Here is a 21,465-nt window from a genome sequence, read left to right on the forward strand (position 1 = left end):
GCAAACCAGCCCAAAGATCCCTCAGAGACACCAATACTCCTTAGCCGGCCCAAAATAATGGAATGGTCTACCGTATCAAAAGCTTTGGCCAAGTTAATAAAAATAGCAGCACAACATTGCTTAGAATCAAGGGCAATGGTGACATCATTGAGGACCTTTAAGGTTGCAGTGACACATTCATAACTTGAGCGGAAATCAGATTGCATACCAGAGAGAATACTATAGACATCAAGAAAGCCAGTCAGTTGATGAACAGGGCAAAATAGAAACAGGCATATACCAGACTGATACCTATCAGGATTATTTGTCAGGATAACATCGAGGAGACTAGCCTTTTCCGGGTGTTTGGAGTCATACCTTGTGGGATTGGTAATAATCTGATAAAGATTTAGGGAGTCCCTTTGCTTTAGGACTTGGTCAAGTGGTTTAAGCATGTCCTAGTTTAGGTCACCTAGCATGACAAATTCAGACTTAGTGTAAGGGGCCAGGAGAGAGCTTAGGGCAGGTAGGGTACAGGCTGGTGCTGATGGAGGACGATAGCACCCAGCAACAGTCAACAAAAAGCTATTTGAAAGTTTAATTCTTAAAACCAGCAAATCAAATTGTTTGGGGACAGACTTGGTGGAGACAACCGAGCACTAAAGGTGATCCTTGGTAAAGATTGCCACTCCCCAACCTTCGGAAGCTATGTCTTGCCGAAAAAGGTTATAACCAGAAAGGTTAACATCAGTTTTCAAAACACTCTTCCTTAACCACATCTCAGTAATGACCAACACATCTGGATTGGAGCTGTGAACCCACACTTTCAATTGATCTATTTTAGGTAATAAGCTTCTAGTGTTAACGTGCAGAAAATCCAGGCTTTTATGAGAGCAGAAATCAGTGAATCAGATATCAGAGCACGAGTCAGAATTGGGGCTAGCAACAGTAGATGGGCCAGGGTGTACATGCGTATTTCCATATATCATCAACAGTAATAAAATCAGGGCACGGCATAGGACAGGGAGAGCTCATAGGACATGGAGAGCTCTTTGTTGATTTATGACATCTGAATGTGCATTAGATGGCAACAAGATCATATTGTACAATAGTTTCATCAGGTAACATTTATAGTATTTCATAAATTGACAAAGCATTAGAAGAAAGGATAATTAGCTAAATAATACATCTTTAAATATAAGGAACTGGAACACAAATGTACTCACAATCGGGATAAAAAGACAGAAAACCGAGGACATAGAAAGCACAGTATGTGTGTAAGGCGTCTAGGTGTAGCAGGTAAGGCGGAGTCAGGCGCAGGACACAGATGAGTAATTCACGTAACTTTACTTTAAACTACAAATATTCCAGGAAGGAAAATAATCAAGCTCACAAATACAGACCAACTTACAACGAAAAAACACACACAAAACCATTGGGGAAACAGAGGGTTAAATAAGGAACATATAATTAAGGAAAATGGAAACCAGGTGTGTACAAAGAAGATGTCACGACTCCGACCGAGGCAGGCTCTCCTTCCCGTTCGGGTGGCGCTCGGCGGTCGTCGTCACCGGCCTATTAGCTGCCACTAATCCTTTTCTCCCCCTCCTTATGTGTTTATTGGTTACACCTGTTTTGTATTTGTTTGTAATTAGTTGGGCTTATCAGTCAGCCGGCCCGCCCGTTTCTTTGTGCGGGATTGTTAGTTAGTAAGCGTGGTGTTTGTGTCAAACTACGTGTGTACGTTGTTACTGGACTGTTTTCGTTCCCCCCGTGTCTGGGGTAGTTTTATGAGAGCACCCAGTGTATAGAAGGGTGGCCTAAGTTTCACAGTGTTCATTAAAAGAACATTTGTTATTGCACCCTCTGTTTCCTGCGCTTGACTTCGCACTACGACACCCAGTCCTTACAGAAGACAAAACAAATGGAAAATGAAAAGTGGATTGGTGGCGGCTAGAAAACTGGTGACGTCGACCACCGAACGCCGCCCGAACAAGGAGAGGGACCAACTTCGGCGGAAGTCGTGACAATGTGAGTATGCGCGGGTGTATTGTGATGGAAGGTGAGGTGTGCGTTTTTGTGTTTGGAAAGTGTGGAGTTAAGTGAGTGAAAAAGGAAAATGGTTGTTAATACCAGAGCCCATTTGTGTCTGCAAGCAGAGGTTGCGAGAGAGAGCTTTCAATTTTGTGCAGATATGGGATATACATTTGAAAATAAATGATAAATATAGTTTAGTTATTTATTGTCCTATCATGATGGAACAGTGCCCAAACCCTATACAGTAATCCCTCGTTTATCGCGGGGGTTACGTTCCGAAAATGACCCGCGATAAGTGAAATCCGCGAAATAGAAAACTTTTTTTTTTTTTAACAATTAGCAACTATTACATGTATACAAATACAGTGACTCACGTGTAGGCCGTTTCACTGCTCTTCAGACTGGGCCGCTGCATCCTGACTGCGCTCTGCAGTGTTCTCTTCTTCTGAAGCCCGCGGTGCAGGTGTGTTTGTTCGGGAGAAGAACATAGTGATAGGCAGCTGTTGTCGCTCTTTTTCTTCTTTGCAAAAAGATCCTTGTACACCGACATGCCACCATCGATTACGTTGGAGAACTGTAATGAACGGCTCATCAAAGGTCCCATTCCTCAGCTACTCGCTTAAGTCAGTGGCCATTCGCACCATGGTTGCTAAGCGACCAAGCGTTAGTCCTTCCTTCCTTCCTGGCCAACTTAATGTAAATTTGCCAAGCTGTTTTATGTACGTACACATAACTGCACGAGACGACAAATGATAGCACAATTCGTAGCATGTTTTATACAAGAAGCGGAGTGAGTTTTGCGAATCAAGAATGCAGAGCACAATGCACCAAAAAAAAAAAAAATGCATTATGAAAAATCGCGAAATAGCGAATCCGCGATAAGTGAACCGCGAAGTGGCGAGGATCACTGTACACCACCTGAGAGACCCATACACCAAGGAGAAGTCCTTATCTGTCTTATGGGCCTACTGTAAGTAGCCTATACGCAGCCAAAACAGAAAGATAAATGCCATCAGAGACCACACTAAAGCAGCACCGCCCCCTCAAGATTTGAGCCTGCCTGGCAGAGTTGGTCCTACAAAGCCAAAGCCCCCTGATGGGTGAGCATATATACAAGCAGTTCTTCAAAGCTTCTAATGAGAATCTTGACAACATTGTACCATTGTACCCCCACCGTAGTGACAGTGTTGCAACACTAGCTGCAGTAACCCATGTGAGGGGTCACATCTCAGACAATCAGAGAGGGGGCAAATTACTGTGGTCCTATTGCACGGAATGATCAAAGGACAGAATTGCTTGAAAAATGGTCGGGGACCAGCGTGTGTGTGTTTCGGGGAAGGGGTGTACCTGATCTCCAACAGCTAGGATTTGACATTGGTTAAATAAAATTACAAAATTTTTGCACATTTTAGCTACATTTCTCATGCCTTCTCAAACAACTGCAACTGTATATACATTCCACATCAAGTCCTTTCTTGAGGGGATGGAACAACTGTTGAACATTCGAGCTTGTGGTGTTTGTGGGGAAAGGGTTGAGTGTGTATGAGTATGTGTACTCTGTGTGTATCTATCCCACATTGTTGCTTGTCAATGAATGTAAGGACACTATAGGCATGACTCATAATATTTGTTTGCAAAAATAATAATTGCTTGCCAAACATGTAATCTTAATGGAATCTACTGGGTATAAGTAACAATTCTGGCAATGAACCTTGCGCACATTTACGCATACTATTTGTGACTATTTTTTATAGATCATGGCGAGAACAAGTCATTTGATCACACGCTATTTTGCAGGTTTTCACTACCTTACCAAAAGCACTGCTATCGAGGTCTGTCACATTTATTATTATCATACGGTACACTTCCAACTGTGAGACGACCCGGAATCTCAAACAAAAAATCCAGAAAATTCCCATTCGTATGATTTTTACAGTAATTTCATTGCATTATTATTGCATGACCATAAAGTATTGTACTCACGGTAAATCAGAACTTGCAATATTTGCGTACAAAACAGAAACCTTTGTTTCGCAATTACAGAGATCATACTTGACTTTTCCTGTAGTTCCTGACCAGGTTGACACTCACTCACTGCAGCCATTGATTTTGGCTCGCACTCACTCATTAAGACCTTCCTCCAGATCTTCAGGTTCTCGGGGCTGTCGTGGGCAATACGGACTTTTAGCTCACCTCAAAGATTTCTCTATTTGGTTTCAGGTCTGGAGACTGGCTTAGGCCATTCCAGACCACGTTGACCAGCCTTTTACACGACGCACACATCTCTAGCTTGCTTCATCGCTCGTGCGTCTCTCAGGCGATTGACTATGCTGGAAACCCAGCCACGACCCATCTTCCAATGCTCGTTCTGAGGATAAGAGGTTGTTGCCACAGATACTCGGCGACTACATGGCCCCATCCATGCCTCTCCCTCACAACGGTGCAGTAGCTCTGTCCCCGTACAGCAAGAAGACTCACCCCAGAGAATGATGTTCCAACTCCATGCTTTCACCGGTTGGCATGGTCGTCTTTGGCGGTTGTCCATCCTCTCGGTCTTTCCTCCAAACACGGCGAGTGGAGTTTAGACAAAAAGCTCTATTTTTGTCTCATCAGACCACTGACCTCTCCTCATTCTCTCTCTGGATCATCAGATGGGTTCATCTGAACAACTTCAGACGGCGGCTGGACATGCGCTGGCTTGAGAGGGGGACATGCGTGTCTGCAGGATTTTAATCGATGACGGCGTAGTGTGGTTACCTACATACGCCAGCTTTCGAGACTGTGGTCCCAGCTTCTTCAGGTCATTGACCGGTTGCCGTGTAGTTCCTGGGCCTGATCCTTCACCTTCTCATGCATCATTGAATGCCCCCATGCGCTGCAGATCTTCGCACTGGCAGCCCCACAGCACAAGGGTGATTGACGTCCATCTTGAAACTTCTTCACTTTTCCTAGACTATCCTGCGCCAACAGTTGTTGCTCTCTCACCAAGAACATAGAAACTATTTCTGTAGCCCATCCAGGCTTGTGGCTTCTACATTTTATCGCCTGAATGCTTACACGCTTCGTGGTCTTGCCATTGTGGAGAAGTCTGGAGTCTGTTCTTGATTGAAGTGTGTGGAAGGTGTCTTTTTATAGCAGGCTAACGAGTTCATAACAGGTGCAGTTAATACCAGCGATAATGAGTGGAGAACGGAGGACTTCTAACAGAAAAATAACATGGTTCTGCTGAGAGCTGGACCTAATTGCTCTCTGGCTGGAGGCTGATCAAATACTCTTATGTCATGCAATAAAATGCCAAAATTAATTACTTACAACATCTCATACACTGTGATTTTCTGGGTTTTCTGTTTTACGATTCCGTCTCTCCACTGTCGCAAGTGATAACTATGAAAAAATTTAGCACCACCTGTACATGCTTTGTAAAGTGGAAAAGCGTGCAAATCGGCAGTGTACATCAATGACTTGGTTTCTCCCATGTATGTTTTGATAACTATACTATACTGGGCAAAAAAAAGTAATTTTAGTCTAGCACACACTTGTCGCCAAGTTCTCCATGTCAAAAGATGAGACCGAGGGCCTGTAATTCTTCATATAGGTACACTTCTCACTACCGAGCAAAATTACGCGGACGCAAAAATAACCGAAATCAATTGTAGGCATTTTTAATGAATTTTATTTGCAAATTATGGTGGAAAATAAGTATTTGACTAATACACACCATACGTCTTGTTATATACCCTTTGTTGGCAACTGACACGAGTCAACGTATTTCTCATAAGTCTTCACAAAGTGATTTTCACACAACTGTTCGCTAGGTATAATTGGCCCATTCTCATGCAGATCTCCTCTAGAGCATGAGACTAGTATTTGGGGCTGTTGCCCTCGTCGGCACACACGGACATTTCAACTGCCTCCAAATATCTATACATGAGCAGGTTGAGATCTGGAGACTGGTGGCATCCAGGACCTTGAAACGCTTCTTTAAGACACTCGTTCGTTGCCCGGGCAGTGTGTTGGATCATGTCATGCTGAAAGACCAGGCCACGCTTTATCTTCAATGCCCTTGCTGATGGAGGAGGTTTTTCAACTCAAATCTGCAGAATACATGGCTTTCATTCTGTCTTTACACGGATCGTCGTCCGGTCCTTTGCAGAAAAAACAGTCAATGTATGATCAGATAATACCACCGCATGCTTCACAGTAGGTTGGTGTTCTGGCATGCAACTAGGATTCTTTGTCCCTCCACAAACCGACGAGTTGAGTTTTTTAACCAAAAAGTTTCTATTTTGGTTTCATCTGACACTGATGACATTCTCCCAATCTTCTTCTGGATCATCCAAATGCTCTCTAGCAAACTTCAGACGGGCCTGGACATGTACTGGCTTAAGCAGGGGACACGTCTGGCACTGGCAGGATTTGAGGTCCCTGGCTGCGTAGGTGTGTTACTGATGGTAGGCTTTGTTCTTTTGGTCCCCAGCTCTCATGCAGGTCATTCACTAGGTGCCCCCGTGTGGTTCTTGGATTTGTTGGAGCTCCTACCGGTGGGTCTGTGATGGTAGGTTGTCGGGCCACGGGGTGAGATCTTGTGCTGGAGCCCCAGATGACAGGGCAATTATCAGTGGTCTTGTATGTCTTCCATTCCTAATAATGTCCCACAGTTGATTTATCTTCAAACCAAGCTGCGTTACCTATGGCAGATTCAGTCTTCCCAGCCTGGTGCAGGTCTCACACTTTTGTTTCGCTGTGTCTTTGACCAGTCTTTGGTCTTGGCCATAGTGGAGTTTGGAGTAGGTGACTGTTTGAGGTTGTGGACAGGTGTCTTTATACTGATACACACCGTCATACACCAACCGGTGACCAGATTAATACAGGTAACGAGTGGAGGACAGAGGATGCCTCTTTAAAGAAGGTCTGTGAGAGCCAGACAATCTTGCTTGTTTGTTATTGACCAATACTTATTTTCGCACGCCCAATTCGCAAATCAACATACTATCACACATCACACATATCACCATGGCTGATTTTCCTGGATTTTTTTTTCTAATTTTGTCTGTCATAGTTGAAGTGTACCTATGATGAAAATTACAGGCCTCTCTCATCTTTTTAAGTGGGAGAACTTGCACAATTGGTGGCTGACTAAATACTTTTTTGCCCCACTGTATAACTAATCAAGGTGAGGGTGGGTGGCACTGTATGCTCTTTTCGAAGGATGGGTCCTGGTCTTTCGGGGGCCAAGGGATCCGGGCGAACAGAAGTGGTCTGTTGAAGCACCTTTGGCAGCAATTACAGCCTCAAGTCTTCTTGGGTATGACGCTACAAGATTGGCACACCTGTATTTGATGAGTTTCTCCCATTCTTCTCTGCAGATCCGCTCAAGCTCTGTCAGGTTGGATGGGGAGCGTCGCTACACCCCCACAGCATGATGCTGCCACCCCCATGCTTAATCGTAGGGATGGTGCCAGGTTTCCTCCAGATGTGATGCTTGACATTCAGGCCAAAGAGTTCAAGCTTGGTTTCATCAGACCAGAGACCAGTTTCTCATGGTCTGAGAGTCTTTAGGTGCCTTTTGGCAAACTCCAAGCGGGCTGTCATGTGCCTTTTACTGAGGAGTGGCTTCCGTCTGGCCACTATGATAAAGGCCTGATTGGTGGAGTGCTGCAGAGATGCTTGTCCTTCTGGAAGATTGTCCCATGTCCACAGAGGAACTCTCGGGTTCTTGGTCACCTCCCTGACCAAGGCCTTTCTTCCTCGATTGCTCAGTTTGGCAGGGCGGCCAGCTCTAGGAAGAGTCTTGGTAGTTCCAAACTTCTTCCTTTTAAGAATGATGGTGGCCACTGTGTTCTTGGGGACCTTCAATGCTGCAGAAATATTTATTTTGGTACCCCTCCCCAGATCTGTACCTCGACACAATCCTGTCTCGGAGCTCCACGGACAATTCCTTCGACCTCTTGACTTGGTTTTTGCTCTGACATGCACTGTCATCTGTGAGACCTTATATAGACAGGTGTGTGCTTTTCCAAATTATGTCCAATAATTAAAATTTAGCACAGATGGGCCTCAATCAAGTTGTAGAAACATCTCAAGGATGATCAATGGAGACAGGATGAACCTGAGCTCAATTTAGAGTGTCATAGCAAAGGGTATGAATACTTATGCAAATACGTTGTTTTTTTTTTAAATAGAAATTTGCAAGAATATCTAAAATCCTCTTTTCACTGTCATTATGGGGTTGCGTGTAGATTGAGGAGGAACAATTTTAATTTCATCCCGTTTAGAATAAGGCTTTATCGTAACAACATGTGGAAAAAGGGAAGTGGTCTGAATACTTTCCGAACGTACTGTATGTGGTGAGAGTGTGTGCATGTGTGGTGTCAAAATCCATGTGTGTGGGCATATGCAGTGTGTGTGTGTGTGTGTGTGTGTGTGTGTGTGTGTGTGTTGTGTGTGTGTGTTGTGTGTGTTGTGTGTGTGTGTGTGTGTGTGTGTGTGTGTGTTGTGTGTGGTGTGGTTGTGGTGTGGTAAGTGTGTGTGTGTGTGTGGTGTGTGGTGTAAGTAGGTGTTGGGTGTGTGTCCAGTGTGTGTACACACAGTCAGTGCAAGAGAGTTGGTGCAAAAAAGGGTAATTGCAGGTAGTCTAGGTAGACATTTGATTATCTATTTAGCAGTCTTGTTTAGCAGTCTTATGGCTTGGGGGGTAGACTGTGTTCAGTGTCCTGTTGGTTCCAGACTTTTTGTTATTTTTAATACATTTGCAAAAATGTCTATAAACCTATTTTTGCTTTGTCATTATGGGGTATTGTGTGTAGATTGCTGAGGATTATTATTTTTCGAATCCCTTTTCAAATAAGGCTGTAAAGTAACAAAATGTGGTAAAAGTAAAGGGGTCTGAATACTTTCCGAAGGCACTGTATATGGACACTCAATTAATATGGCACTTTTTAATGGTAAGTTTACAAACATATGATAAATAGAATTTAAACTTGTATCTCATTATGGTAAATGGTGAAATAAGTATAGACAGCTATAATTGTAATGATCTAGCAGATAATAAGAAAAGACAATCAGTATTTAACTGGCTAAAAGACAAAGAATATAATAAAGGAAACTCATTCAACAATTTTAGTTGAAGCTGTGTGGAAAGAGGACTGGGGGGGATCCGCAAGGTAGATGGATGATTTGAAGTATGTTATTGGACCTTAAACAGATATGGCTCATTAATCTATACGGTCCAAATAATGATGATCCATGATTCTTTGAAAATATATATAATAATTTATCAAACCTACAAGCAATACAAGACTATTATTGTGGTGGGAGTTTATAATATGGTTTTAAATACCTCAATGGACTGTAAAGGAAATCACACTACAAACTATCACCCTCATGCGCTTAAGGAAATCACAAATGTCATGGATATATTGGAACTAGTGGATATGCTGAGGCTTAAAAATCCTGACCCTCAGGGGTGCATACTCATTCCCCTCCTGTACTCCCTGTTCACTCATGACTGCACAGCCAGGCACGACTCCAACACCATCATTACATTTGCCGAAGACACAACAGTGGTAGGCCTGATCACCGGCAACGACGAGACAGCCTATAGGTAGGAGGTCAGAGACCTGGCCATGTGGGGCCAGGACAACAACCTCTCCCTCAATGTGAACAAGACAAAGGAGATGATTATGGATTACAGGAAAACAGGACAGAGCACGCCCCCATTCTCATCGACGGGGCTGCAGTGGAGCAGGTTGAGTGTCCACATCACCAACAAACTAGCATGGTCCAAGCACACCATGACAGTCGTGAAGCGGGCACGACAAAACCTATTCCCCCTCAGGAGACTGAAACGATTTGGCATGGGTCCTCAGATCCTCAAAAGGTTCTACAGCTGGACCATTAAGATCATCCTGATTTGTTGCATAATGGCAACTGCTCGGCCTCCGACCGCAAGGCACTACAGAGGGTAGTGCGAACGGCCCAGTACATCACTGGGGCCAAGCTTCCTGCCATCCAGGACCTCTATTCCAGGCGGTGTCAGAGGAAGGCCCTAAAAATTGTCAAAGACTCCAGCCACCCTAGTCATAGACTGTTCTCTCTGCTACCGCACGGCAAGTGGTACTAGGTCCAAGAGACTTCTAAACAGCTTCTACCCCCAAGCCATAAGCCTTCTGGACATCTAGTCAAATGGCTACCGAGACTATTTGCAGTGCCTCCCTTCTCACCCCCTCTTTACAAACACTGCTACTCTCTGTTGTCATCTATGCATAGTCACTTTAATAACTCTACCTACTTGTACATACTACCTCAAATAACCGGTACCCCCCTGTATATAGTCTCGCTATTGTTATTTTACTGCTTCTCTATAATGACTTGTTACATTTATCTCTTATTCTTATCTGTATTTTTTTAAACTGCATTGTTGGTTAGGGGCCCGTAAGTAAGCATTTCACTGTAAGGTCTACACCTGATGTATTCGGCGCACGTGACTAACATTTGATTTGATATACATGGAAGAGGCTCAATCAAGCTAGTCCTCTTGATTACTTTCTTATGTCATTCTCTCTGGCACCAAAAGTTTAAAAAAAGTGTTGATAGGGGACAGAATGTGGTCGGACCATCAACTAATTGGCATATATATTACTCTTACAGAATTTCCACATGCGTGAGGATATTGGAAATTTAATCAAAGCCTATTGGATGATAACTTGTTTTTAACTAGGACAGAATAATTTATGATGGACTTTTTCCTGACATAACATAGGTACAGCATATCCCCTTGTTGTATGGGACACTTTTAAATGTGCCTTTGGAGTCCATGCAATTCAGTACTCATCTCTAAAACAAAAGCAATTTAGGTCAAAATAGACCATATTAACAAAGGAAATGGAAGGACTAATAGTACAGATTGATAGCAATAAAAACTGTACCATAGAGGCACAGAATACGTTAGAGGAAAAACAAATATAAATGTAGGAATTTATTCAATAAAGATCAAGTGTAATATATTATAATAATATAGCGAACTGGATGGAATATCTAGAAAAATGTACAAAATTATTTTTTTCATCTTCAACATAGAAATGCAACCAAAATTAATTTACTGACACTTGTTACAAATGATGGAGTCCCCCATGATTCCCCAAACAATATTTTGAAAGAGGAAGCAAAGTACTTTAAGCACATGTTTTCGTTTCAGTCTCCGCCATCTCCATTACCTGCAGATAATTGTAATAATTTTCTTCTATTAATAAATGTAAAATGAACAGCTGTACAGAAAGACTAATGTGAAGGCCAAATTACAGAGGAGGTTTGGATCACATACCAGTGGAGGTATATCAAACCTTTTTTGATATACTCAGAGGACCGTTATTYGCATGTTTTAACCACTCCTACAAACATTTTTGTTTATCAGATACTCAACAAGAAGGTCTGATTTCATTATTAATGAAACAGGATCCAAGTGGGAAACAAAGTTCCTGTCCCTTTAAAAAAATGGAGGCCCCTTACACTTCAGTGTGGTGATGAAAACATTCTAGCAAAAGGCATAGCGCATGGAATTAAAAAGGTATTGTCAGATATTATTCATCCTAATCAGACAGMTTTTTTTTTACATGAATGATACATTGGTGATAATATAAGACTGGAAACAATATAACTATGAAAAATCTGGTAAACCAGGCCTGGTATGGATAGCTGACTTTGAAAAGAATTTTGATATAGTACGACTGTAATTTATTTATCAATGCCTGGAATATAAACATTTGAGAATCTCTTATAAAATGGGTTAAATTGATTTAAAATAGAAATAAAATAGTAAATATTGGCTACTTCTCAGAAAGTATTAAACTGTCAATAGGAGTAAAACAAATTATGGTCATCAAAATGTTAGCTATTAAAATCAGATCCAACAATAATATCAAGAGGTTCGAAATCAAGGGCTTAAAAATAAAAAATGAGTACGCTGATGATCCATGCTTTCTTTTAAATCCACAGTTTGGATCTCTCCACAGCCTCAGAGGATCTAGATACTTTTTCTAACCTCTCTGGATTATAACAAAATTATGATAAATTGACTATATTACGCATTGGATCACAATTTTTTTTAAAACTTTTACATTACCGTGTAGTTTACCAATAAAATGTGACCGACCGCCTCTGTTCGGTCCTATGTAGCAACATTTTAAATTGTGTTTTTTACATTGTATAAAAATAGAGGCTCAGAGCTTGAACATTTTATATTATACAATGCAGTGTCTCTGGACCCTCCCGTTCAGTAATTAAAGGTGGAAATACAAACAATGCAGATTGTAAAATAAATGTTTGATGCAACAAAATGCAAATTAGCTACCAATAGACTGTTTTTGAATATACAATTGTTCTGTATAGCCCACCTGAAACTGCATGACATGATCCATCCTGTGCCCTCTCCCAGCTTCTATAGGAAGTTGTGGGGCGTAAATCCAGTCTATTAATATCAAATAATACAGTCAGTCCCCCTCAAAACATTAGCTTATTAGGAATTGTTTCATTATGGAGTGTAACACAACACATTTTAGCTACAGTGCCTTCAGAAAGTATTCACTTTGTGTTGTGTTACAGCCTGAATTTAAAATGTATTAAATTGAGATGTGTTATTGGCCTACACAGAATACGTCATTATGTTTTTAAAAATGTTTATAAATTAATTAAAAATGAAAAGCTAAAATGTCTTGAGTCAATAACTATTCAACCCATTTGTTATGGCATGCCTAAATAAGTTCAATAAGTAAAAATGTGCTTAACAAGTCACATGATAAGTTGCATGGACTATGTGTGCAATAATAGCGTATAACATGATTTTTGAATGACTACCTTCTCTGTGCCCCACACATACAGTTATCTGTAAAGGTCCCTCGGTCGAGCAGTGAATTTCAAACACAGATTTAACCACAAAGACCAGGGAGGTTTTCCAATGCATTGCAAAGAAGGACACCTATTGGTAGATAGGTAAAAATACACCCAGTCACTAGAAAAATACAGGTGTCCTTCCTAACTCAGTTGCCGGAGAGGAAGGAAACCACTCATGGATTTCACCATGAGGCCAACGGTGACTTTTAAACAGTAACATAGTTTACAGGTTGTGATAGGAGGATGGACCAACAACATTGTAGTTACTCCATAAAACTAACTTAAATGACAGAATAAAATATCCTAAAACATGCATCCTGTTTGCAATAAGACACTAAAGTAAAACTACACAAAATGTGACAAAGAAATTAATGTTATGTCCTGAATAAACTGTTATGTTTGTGGCAAATCCAACACAACACCTCACTGGGTGCCACTCGTCATATTTTCAAGCATCAAGGTTGTTGCGTAATGGTATGTGCTTGTCATCAGCAAGGACTAGGGAGTTTTTTAGGATACAAATAAATAAAATAGAGCTAAGTACAGGCAAAATCCTAGAGGATAACCTGGTTAAGTCTGCTTTCCAACAGACACTGGGAGACAAATTAACCTATTAGCAGGACAATAACCTAAAACTCAAGACCAAATATACACTGGAGTCGCTTACCAAGATGACATCGAATGTTCTTGAGTGGTCTAGTTACAGTTTTGATTTAAATTGGCTTGAAAATCTATGGCAAGACTTGAAAAAGGCTGTCTAGCAATGATCAACAGTTTGAATATTTTTTTTAAATAATAATGTGCAAATATTGTACAATCCAGGTGTGCAAAGCTGTTAGATACCTACCCAGAAAGTCTCACAGCTGTAATGGCTGTCAAAGGTGATTCTAACATGTATTGACTCAGGGGTCTGAATACTTACAATAATTACAGAGGGCACTGTATACTGTGAATCATTTTTACTTATTTTGGCTCTATACTGCAAAAGTTTGCAAATCAATAAATGACTATGAGGTTGAAGTGCACTGACAACTTTAATTTGAGGATATTGTCATCCACATCCAATAGATATGAATGGAGAAAAAATGGTGTCACTTTGGAGGCACTTTTCTTTTTATTAAAGAACTTGGCAGTAGCTACTCTTCCTGGGTTCCAGCAACATTAAGGCAGTTATCTACAGTACCAGTCAAAGGTTTGGACACACCAACTCATTCCAGGGTTTTTCTGTTTTTTTTCTTCTACTTTCTACATAGCAGAATTATAGTGAAGACGTAAAAACTATGCAATAACACATATGGAATCATGTAATAACCAAAACAGTGTTAAACAAATCAAAATCTATTTTAGATTTGAGAATCTTCTAAGCAGCCACCCTTTGCCTTGATGACAGCTTTGCACACTCTAAGCGTTCTCTCGACCAGCTTCATGAGGTAGTGGCCTGGAATGCATTTCAATTAATAGGTGTGCCTTGTTAAAAGTTGATTTGTGAAATGTATCTTCTTAATGCATTTGAGCAAATCAGTTGTGTTGTGACAAGGTAGGGATGGGTATACAGAAGATAGCCCTATTTGGTAAAAAACAGAGTCCATATTACGGCAAGAACAGCTCAAATAAGCAAAAACAGTCCATAATTTCTATATGACATGAAGGTCAGTCAAGCCGGAAAATTTCAAGAACTTTGTACGTTTATTTATGTGCAGTCGCAAAAACCATGAAGCGCTATGATGAAACTGTTTCTCATGAGGACCACCACGGAAGGAAGACCAAGAGTTACCTCTGCTGCAAAGGATACGTTCATTAGAGTTAACTGCACCTCAGATTGCAGCCCAAATAAATGCTTCAGAATTCAAGTGACAGACACATCTCAACATCAACTGTTCAGAGGAGACTGCATGAATCAAGACTTCATGGTCGAATTGCTGCTCAGAAACCACTACTAAAAGGACACCATTTTTTAATGTTAGGACACTATATTGTAGCCAAACTTATTTATTGCTATCCCATGATTGTTTGCGAATTATCAGACGGATCAGTGCAGACAGCAGTCACACTACCTGACGTGAGACAATATTCTATTCTCCCAAAGATCATTCCCCTCCACTCCTAAAATAATTCAGAAAGAAACATTGTAACAATTCACCCAAGACTGTAAGGATTCATGTTTGATGAGGGTCTGTGTTGTGTTTGAGACCACCTAAAGCGAGACTGATCCAAGACCAAGACCAGAGCATATCAAGTCAGAGTCAGGATCACGACCTGAGGGGGACCGAGACCTGAAAGTCAAATTCATGATCATGACTGTAATTTTGTATTTCTATGTTCAAATTTCTGAACAACATACTGTATGGATTCTTTAGACATTCAGAATAGTGAAGAACTCCAGGCTGAGGGATAATAGAGACACAGTGGGGAGACACAATAACCCAAACACAGTGGGGAACAATGGGCCTTCTAAGGGCTAAGGATTTCTAAAATTATATAATAATTATAATGATAACTGTATTATTATTTTCACTTATGTTCTGATTTAATTGCTTCAGTTTAGCACTGAAGAGAAAAAACATGAAATCAGATTTTTTCTTTGCTGGTCTCTGGAGAGATAAATCCAGCTAGCTAAGTCAGCCATTGGCTAGGCCATCAGAAGCTAGATAAAGGCAACTGTATTAGGGCAAACATTATGGAGTGACAGTGGAATCAACCAATCACATTTTGATGTAATGGTTGGGACAGTTTTTACAAAAACATATGGAAACTTTAGAGCAGTAGTTTTCCCACGGTCTAGCTAGCTTTTGTTGTCGGCTTGTTTGCAGTGACTGCAGCAGGTGTTATCAAAGAGGATGTTGTTCATTAATTTGTTAGCTTCTCGCTTTTCAAGAATAACTTTCAACAAAAATGTACGTTTCAAATGATCATCATTTGGTGAGCGGAACTTTGTTTTTCATTGCACCGCGTTTGCTGTGGTTAGCCATCTCTTTGAAAATAACTTGTATGTGAAACATTTTTGCATTTGAAGTTGAACTGAAACCATTTTAGCAACATAGAAATCACACAAACACCCAGGAAGAATGGCACTTTTTAAAAAACATGTTCTAACAAGCAACCACTTAGATATAGTCATTGTCATGTTTTCATAAATTCTTAGAATGTTTCGGAATTACGTATGCTAAGGCATTTGTGAAAATTCTATAGTAATAGAGAGTGGGAAACCAGCTGTGCGTTTGGACAATTAATAGACACTGCAGTAAATAAAACGGAATAAAAACACTGGTGTGCTATAGCCAATCAGAGTTACTGTAGGCCTTTGTACAAACAAGCCATTTGCCACACGGACCTGCCATCATTCACTTTGAACTGGACTGTGTGTTTACAGGCAGTTGCAACAGCACGACTTTAGATCATTAGAACACATTTGCCAAAAGCCACAAAATACACKTGAATAGATTTCTTCAAATATGTAAACACCACGAGAGTCCTCTAACATTTGGGAACTTTACAGTCCTATTGATCAAACAACTATTAAAAAGGTAGGCTCTCTCTCCCTCAGTTATGCACATCAACAACTAATGCTAGCCAAAGCAAGATGAGCTAAAATCTAACAAGGAACATTAGATAAACCCTCTCAAACTTTTTCAGCTAGTTGGCTGTCAAAATTGTACTGATAAACGATGGGGAATTGAAGCCTCTTCATCCTTCTGCAGCTTGCCTGCCAATGAATGCTTGTCCCAACCAAGCACCTAAGCTAACTGGCTAAAGTTGGCTAGCTTGCTAGCTAGCTACTTCCAGACACAAATGAGAGAACACCTCACTCTGACCATTTTACTTCCTTAGCAGAGCTGGTTAGGCTGTTTACCTGTTGTCTAGAACTATAACTTATTTTTTTTGCCTTTGTTTACTGACACCGGTAATTTTTGTATTTTAAGGAAGCTTGAGCTTCCTTATCAAGGTCTCTACATGCACAGTGCTTATCATCAACCCACACACCCAAGTATTTGTACACTTTAACTTGCTCTCTAGTGTGTCCAGCCAATGTAGCAATGACATGATAAGTAACATGCCTGGCATTTGAAAATACCATGCATTTTGTTTTACCCGAATTTAGAACCACCTTTAAATCATACAGATTCTGTTGTATGATAAATGCTCTTTGGGCATTTTCGAAAGCTAAAGAAACTACTACCACTTGAATAAAGAACAGTATCATCTGCATAAAAATGAACATCCGCTGTTTCAATAAGATCCCCAATGTTGTTGATATACAAAATTAACAACAGTGGACAGTCATATTAATCAGTTGTTCTGCGCTCTGGCACACTCAGACTAGAGTGCTCTGAAATCGGAGTAGATAGCCAGAGTGAATTTGTGAACGCAAAAAATATGCTAACTGGATAGCAGTCGTTCAAGTTCTTGCTAGCTAACCAAATGACACCTGCATCTCTAGCTGTGTATAGCCGCCTAAAAACAATATGACGGGAAAAAGTCAGTCACTCACCCACTCCTCCACTGGCATTACGTTAGGCTCTGTGTTAGGCTCTGTGTTTTTAGCTTGCTACATAAATAGATATGCTAGCCTATTAGCCACGTTATGACTGATTTGTGATCATTGCCTTTGCTAGTTTGAATGTATTCACATTCACAGTCTTAGTTACATTCGTCTGTTTTTGTCTAAAATATTGAGTCATTGAAACTGAAACAGTCCATCCCGAATGGAGGCAGCAAACAATGTACCAGGCCAGCTGTGATTGACAACCTGATAGCAATATTTTTTGGACTACCAAAACATTTATTGGTGAATTATATTAAATTAAATCTATTCTGCCAACAATGCCTTAGTGTGTGTCGTGGAACATTAAATCAAATAGAACCTATTTTTAAAAACTCTTATAAAGTTGGTTTTGTTGCATAAACTGTAATTTGCTATTTTTTACTGATATTATGATTGTCTGTTTCATATCTGCAAAATAGTTAAACACTGTCAGTTCCACTTTAAACTTCAGGTCACCGTTTTTTTTTTTTTGCAATGGGAAGTAATAGTTGTCCATTTCAATTGGGAAATGGTTAATTAAATGGTTAATGGTTGTGTTTTCTTATTCGTATGATTGGGACCTACTGGTTTATAATGTCCGTGTTAATGGACGGCTTATCCCATAACATCACGCCGTGTGCGACTGCTGTCTTTCCATCGGCTCTAAGCAATGGTGTAGTGGTGCCTGGAGAAGTGGGTATACTCAAACGTTGCCAAAAAGTTCCTGAAGGAAAGGCACCCTGTGGTTCTTTTATGAGTTTATATAAATTTTTCAGATTTTTACTCTCAAAATCCCACAATTTATAGAAAAAAATACAAAAATGTGATGTCTAAGTCTACAACAATGCTTAAGTCCTCACTGTCCGAGACCGAATCAAGACTGAGTACAAATGTGTCACTCAATATGTGGTCTCGAGACCGAGAATGGTCTGGAGTACTACAACACTGATTGACAGCTGGCTAGCTAACTTTAATCAGTCCTTTTTCCCTTACCGTTTAGAGTTGTGTCAGAGAGGACTCTCTCGGCCGGTTGAATAGGTTTGCGACAGGGGTTCCGTCTCAATCACGGACACGAATTCAGCTCATGACAATATACATAACCACCCAATTCAATGCAGTAGGCTAATTACCAAAAAAGTCACGAGAATTAATAAAGACAAAGAAATAAGCATTTGCTATCCAGCTAATATTACTGTGACCAACTTTTTGCTACCAGCTAACGGATTAAAAACACACGTTCCAGAACAAACAATTCAACAAAAATACTCTCTTGCGGCTTAGAACTTAAAATTCACCAATACCTCGTGGCTAAAAATTGATAATTCACCAATAATTATTGCGGGTAATATTAACTATCAAAATAATACATTTAACAGCAAAAGGCAGAGACCAAGACTTTACAATGACAATTCTGATTAAGAAAATGAAGGAAAATCTGTAATATAATTTGTAACATATGCAGCATTAACACCAACACTTATATTGTATACAAATATTGTACATTTGTTCATTCTTTGTAACATTTAAACTTCCTGTGAGGTCTGTCATCGAGCCAAACACTGCTAGTACCACCTCTAGGGCTGGTGGTAATGAGCTGGTGTTGCCAGCTATTAGCAGTTTCGGGAGAGAACAGGGTCGAATAGTGAGAGGTCAGTAAATAAATTAGTTTTGGCATGTTTTTCAAGATATTCTGTCTAAAGCGGGGGTTCAAAGTTGTGCCAAATAATGTTTACACAGAGTCCGCTGGGACAGAATCATGCTGCACTTGCTGTGCCTGCACCTGCTCTTGCCATCAGAGACAAGAGCCAAGTGCTGCTTCATCATGTAAGAATACTCACTCACACGTTTTGAGACATCTTAAGACACAGGTAATGGCAGGGTATGTACAGAGGAGCTATCCTTCTTAAGGTCAGTCTCGTCTGTGCTTGCACAGATAGGGGAGGGGAGATGGAGGTAAAGCTGCTGGAACTATAGAGGTCAAAGATCAGAGATGCAGCTTGCACTAACGTGTTCACCAGAATGACAATAGGGGACYAAGTTATTGTAATTATAATGTATCTCACTGCTATAACAAGATAATTGACTGTCTCTAGCACCAATATCACCATTACTATCTGAAAGCTATTACCTGCCAGTTTATAGCCTCTCTGTGACCATCCATCTCTAGCATTAACCTCACTTATGACGCTCTGTGTTCCAGAAAGCAGCACAACTGACATTTTGCACTCTGACCCACACAGGGCCTTGATAGCGCTCAACCACAGTAGCTAATGACAACTGGTGGTCTGCTGCTGAAAACTCACAGCCTCTCTCTCACCTTGGGCTCAGTGCATCATTTTGCTGGAAACAAAAGGAGCTGTTATCCTTGTGCTCAGTAAAGGAGAGACTGCCTTGTGTGGGTGTTGAACGGGTGAAGGTGTAAGAAGCAGTAGGAGGCTTAAATTGATAAACAGAGCCTGCCCCTGTTGATGGATTGACATTGGGATTGAGAGACTGTCTCTAGGCTTGAATGGTTGTTACCTATGAGGGTGGCAGGGGGCAGCTATTTATATTCTCCCCTTAGCTGGGAGGAAAAAGAGGGAAAATGTGCCTTGGAAATAATTGATTTTGTAGAATGAATGGCGCCAGTTTGGTGTAATATTTATCTCCACCTGATTAACGAGCCACTTGGTGGCAAGTAGGGGCTAGAACCGGTTCAGAAAACAGAACTGAAAACCAGAAAAATGACATTTTTCAAGGTACATAATCAGAACTGGGAACGAAAGTGATGTTTACTGTTCCGGAACAGAACCGTTATTTAAAGAGCATGGGAACCGGTTAAAAACTTGTTTTTACATTCCAGGCATTTTCTTCCAGTCCCACAAAAAACTCAAAGTGCCTATGCAAAGCCGTCCCTCTGTCAATCAGAAACGTCTTCCAGCATCTGCCTGCCAGCTGAAAATATTTGCCAGTGTGTGTGGGTGTATGCTACCTGCCCCTCCCCCTCTGAAGCATAGCTGTAGCCTACTGACATTATAAGCATGATTCAGAAGATAGAGAGATTTATAATTAGAGAAGAATGTATTCACTTTTTCAATGCTGGCTATAGTATCCCAAACTTTCACTTTTTACATTGGATTTATGAACTACTAAAAGGTAAAAACCTCTTAGGCCTTTTGAGATACCTACTGCAGCCATCATCCTCCACATATAAACACCCGTTCTGCCAGTCACATTCTGTTAAAGGTCTGCAAAGCACACACATCCCTGGGTCGCTCCTCTTTTCAATTTGCTGCAGCTAGAGACTGGAACGAGCGGCAAAAAAAAATAAAAAAATACTCAAACTGGACAGTTTTAGCTCCATCTCTTCATTCAAAGACTCAATCCTGGACACTCTTACTGACAGTTGTGGCTYCTTTGTGTGATGCATTGTTGTCTCTACCTTCTTGCCCTTTGTGCTGTTGTCTGTGCCCAATAAAGTTTGTACCATGTTTTGTGCTGCTACCATGTTGTTGCTACCATGTTGTCATGTTGTGTTGCTACCATGCTGTGTTGTCATGTGTTGCTGTCTTAGGTCTCTCTTTATGTAGTGTTGTGGTGTCTCTTGTTGTGATGTGTGTTTTGTCCTATATTTTTAATCCCAGCCCCCGTCCCCGCAGAAGGCCTTTTGCCTTTTGGTAGGCCGTCATTGTAAATAAGAATTGACTTGCCATGTTAAATAAAGAATAAATAAAACATTTGTAAAAAAAAATATATAAAAAATCTGATGTCGCTCTGCACACACAAACTTGTTACCTCAATTACCTCGACACCGGTGCCCCTGCACATTGACTCTGTACCGGTACCCAGCACCGCTTTTGTTATTCACTGCTGCTCTTTAATTATTTGTTATTCTTATCTATTACTTTTTTTTGTTGGTATTTTCTTAAAACTGCATTGTTGGTTAAGGGCTTGTAAGTAAGCATTTCACTGTCAGGTCTACACCCGTTGTATTTGGCGCATGTGACAAATAACATTTTATTTGATTTATCTAGCTTCTCTGGTCCAACGTTAAATCAACT

Source organism: Salvelinus sp. IW2-2015, linkage group LG18 (genome assembly GCF_002910315.2).
Source record: "Salvelinus sp. IW2-2015 linkage group LG18, ASM291031v2, whole genome shotgun sequence".
Lineage (NCBI taxonomy): Eukaryota > Metazoa > Chordata > Actinopteri > Salmoniformes > Salmonidae > Salvelinus > Salvelinus sp. IW2-2015.